The sequence below is a fragment of the Leptonychotes weddellii genome, unplaced genomic scaffold (genome assembly GCF_054177405.1).
Source record: "Leptonychotes weddellii isolate Sample4059 unplaced genomic scaffold, ASM5417740v2 HiC_scaffold_17658, whole genome shotgun sequence".
Taxonomy (NCBI): Eukaryota; Metazoa; Chordata; class Mammalia; order Carnivora; family Phocidae; genus Leptonychotes; species Leptonychotes weddellii.
This window is the reverse complement of record NW_027760493.1, coordinates 1-4,109: the sequence shown is the minus strand read 5'-3', so window position 1 is coordinate 4,109 and position 4,109 is coordinate 1. Positions and strand designations below refer to the sequence as shown.

At 43.4% G+C, this 4,109-nt stretch overlaps 1 pseudogene; it reads right to left on the bottom strand.

The window, feature by feature from the left end:
- Positions 1–154: 154 nt before the first annotated feature.
- Positions 155–1,695, bottom strand: LOC145718561 (methyltransferase-like protein 22 pseudogene; annotated as a pseudogene).
- Positions 1,696–4,109: the final 2,414 nt, after the last annotated feature.

The following is a 4,109-nucleotide window of genomic DNA, read 5'->3' as shown; positions in this document are numbered from 1 at the left end:
AAAACCTTTGCATAATTGCTGAATGGAATTGCAAAACAAGTTATGACTTAGTAGCAGAACCAACTATATACTTCATTTTGGGGACCTATGTCTCTTTGTAAGGAATATGCTCACTTATGATATCCATTAAAATTAAGCATCTACATAAATTGAAATTAGAATCAGACCTTCATTTTATTTCAAAATGTTAAACCAGCTTTCAACACATTGTTGTACATTGTATTTCTCTCAATAAGTAGATAGTAATAATATTCTTCAGTTGGGGGGAAAATCTTGGTACAATACATACTTCATGCTACAATAATTTGAAGGTTGATTATTAAAATGTTTTATCCATTGCTTAGTTTTCTTTCATGATATTTATTTATTCTTTTTTTTAATGAGCTTTCCATTTTATTAGCAACGCATTCTAAGAACAGTCGAGAAGCCGTGCTTGTGGATGCGATGGGTCACATTACCGGTTCCACAAAGATCTTCCAGAGCTCCAGCGGCTGGATGCGCTCATAGACAAGGAGCTGTGGGAAGGAGGCCTCCACCGGCTCCACCGCGAAGCGCAGCCGGCCGGCCGCAAGCCTCTCCAGCCGCTGCAGCCAGGAGCGAAGTGGTCGTAGGCTTCACACGTGACGTCCCGGTGTCTGAGCGTGAAGTTCAGCTTCTTCTCCACAGACAGAATGGCCGTGCAGGCGTTTTTCAGTTTGGGAACGAGGCGGGACAGCGTTTTAAACAGAGCGTCGGTTAGGTCATCGTCGTAAACCACTTCGGCCGTGAGCAGGATGGTGGTGTTCGCTGTACAAGTCAGAGACGTCCTCCTGTGACCAGCTGAAGGGGACCTCCGGGTCTGCGCACAGGTTGTCTTTGAGCCAGTCCAGTTCTTTGACCTTAACTACACCACCTCCAGCAGCAGTCAGGTGGCCGCTGAGGACACTGTTTCGCTGGCACATGGCCAAGACATCTGTGCAGTAAACGGTACGTGCCACGGTGGCTGCCATGATGCTGGCCAGCCCCGTGCCCGCCCCGAGCTCCAGCACGGTGCGCCCCTGGAAGAGGTCCCGTTGGAACAGGATGTAGTCAGCCAGGAGCAGGGCACCCCGCCACACCTGCTTGCCAACATCCTCCAGGGGGGTGGCCATGGTGTGTTCTATTCTGATGATATCCTGGGGGCTGCTCTCTCGTGCTTCGTTGGCCAGGGGGTCGTCTTCCTCCTGCGTTATAATTGTGGGCTGTACCTTGTCTCTCGGGGGCCCCACTGGCCCGGGGTCTGAAGCCGCCCGTGGTCTCCTCTCGACGTCCAAATCTCTGTCCTCGTCCAGCCGAGTTCCCACCCCCTCCTGGCTGGTGGCGTCACTCCTGCAGCCACTCCCCAGAGGGGGTCTGGCACTGCCCGGCCCAGAGGGAGGCATTTCCTCTGCAGGACCCATGGCATGACGGCCACCCTCAACCCCTGAGTCTGTCTGAGAGTCTCGGTTCCACAGAAGCTTGAACTGGGACAGGAAAACGGGCTGCCCCATGCCATTCAGCCACACCATGAGGTGCCTGTGGTTCGGGTGTAGAGGTGGACATCTGAGAGCACAGTGTCACTTTTGAAGGTGACCTCATCCATAGCTGGGGTGGGGGCCAGCCACCATGGCCGGGTTCCTCGTGAATCATGGGACAGCAGCACCTGCCACGGGCTGCAGGATGGAGTCCAGCCGAGTCCTATTTATTCATTTTTGATTGAAAAGTCTCATGGCAGGAGGGGAAGAATGAAGGGGGGGAAATCGGAGGGGGAGACGAACCATTAGAGACGATGGACTCTGAAAAACAAACTGAGGGTTCTAGAGGGGAGGGGGGTGGGAGGATGGGTTAGCCTGGTGATGGGTATTAAAGAGGGCACGTTCTGCATGGAGCACTGGGTGTTATACGCAAACAATGAATCATGGAACACTACATCAAAAACTAATGATGTATGTATGTATGTAATGTATGGTGATTAACATAACATAATAATAATAAAAAAAGAAGTCTATAAAAAAAAAGAAAAGTCTCATGATTTCCCATGATACTTAGAACACATTTCTGGTTTTTAAAATCCTTCATAGTCTGGCCCGTGTGCAGCCTCATCTCATACCATCATCCTCCCTCTCACCACATGGGTCTTCCTTCAGAGCACACCAAGCTCATCCCATCATAGGGCCTTCGCACTCCCCTTGCTCTTCTTCCAGATCTTCATATGGCTGGTTTCTTCCCTCTGTTCAGTTCTGCACTGAAATTTGACCACCTTTGATAGGCTTATTTCAATCTCCTAACCTAAAAAGGCATCCAGTTGACCTAAAAGGTGACCCAGTTGCTCTCTTTCAAATCACCACCCTATTTAATTTTCTGCCTAGCACTTACCACTCTTAGTTGTTTCCTTGTTTATTCATTATTTGTTTATTATATGACTCTACTCACTAAAATGCAGGCTCCATGAGAGCAGAACTTTGTCTCTCTTGTTCATTTCTCCAAAAAGTGCATAGCCCATATTAGGCTTTCAATAAATATTGTTGAATTTTAAAAGAAAAACACCTTTCCTTTTCTAATGGTATTATGGATCAGATTCATAAGACAAAACAATTAAGTAAACTGGAAAATTGTCCACGTTCAAACCATAGAAGAGTATCCAGCTCTCAGGGTAAGCTGCCACTTCTATTACATGCTTCGTGTTTCATCATGTAGAACCAAGTGGTTCATGGTGGAGGATGTGATGAATTGACCTACATTCTGTATCAATACAAATCATTGGTTGCATTATTTGCTTGTGTAACAAGTCTGAGGTAAGTGACTCCTTAGGCATACCATTTGTAGTTACACTTATTCATTTTGATTACTATATAGTAAACTATCTGTGACGTTTATTTTTTTTTTAAGGTTCATTTATTGATTTGAAAGAGAGAGAGCACAAGCAGGAAGGGCAGAGGGAGAAGGAGAGAGAATCAGACTCCACACTGACCACGAAGATCGATGCGGGGTTCTCTCTCAACCCTAAGATCATGACCTGAGCCGAAACGAAACCAAGAGTCAGATGCTTAACGTACTGAGCCACCCAGGTGCCCCTAAACTATACATGATTTTTAAAAACAAATCAGATTGTAATGTGGTGCCAAAATGATGACTATGTCCAAAAGTTCTTTGGTTACATAAAAATCCTCATTTACCTCTTGAATAATTCAAATGCAGCTGAGAGGTACGGTTTTACTTATGTTCTCCTCAGTTGCAGTAGGACATGCCACAGATAATTCAAATTTTTTCAAGCTTTTTCCTGTAAGTTCTAAGCCACGTTTTCAACATACAGAGCAACAGTATTTCCAGGAAGACTGAGATATGCAAATACTACAGTAATTTTATACACTTACTATAAAAGACTTTGAAGCCCAACCAATGCTTTCATTTAGTACAGGACTGTATTTCACAGAAACATCACTGCTTTCATTTATATTCAAAGCAATGGGTGTTGATATTTTAGTTAATGTTACCCTTCATTAGTTTTTCATTACCTATCTTTTCCATGTAGGATCACAGTGATAGTTAAGGCTTGTTTCATAAGGTCTCAAGCTGTACACCTTTGACACAAAAACACAGTTTTAAGCACATGGGAATATTCTCGTTTCCAGAGAGAATAATGCTTGTTCACAATTAAAAAAAAAATTAAAGTCTTCACAGTAGCGTTGCCAGATTTATCAAATAAAAATACAAGATACCTAATTAAATTTGAGTGTCACATAAACAACAAATATTGCATGGGACATACTTAAACTAAAAAATTACCTATTGTTTATCTGGCATTCAAATTTAATTGGGTATCTTATCTGGCAACCCTGGCCGGTTATTTATTTTTCTACTCTTTATAGAGACATTGGTTGAAATACACTCAGATGATCTTCTAGGAAGTAGTGATGTCTTCATTACTTTCTTGTTGGCTATTTTAAAATGTCAGCTGTTTTAAAATCAAAGTGGGAAAAGAGCTGAAAAAAACACATAAAATAAATGAAACATCAGTTCTCAAGATACTGGAAATGAGGCAATGAAGAATTTCATTATGTCAACAATTAAAAGGTAAATATTGCCTAAGCATTTACTATATAGAAGGCATC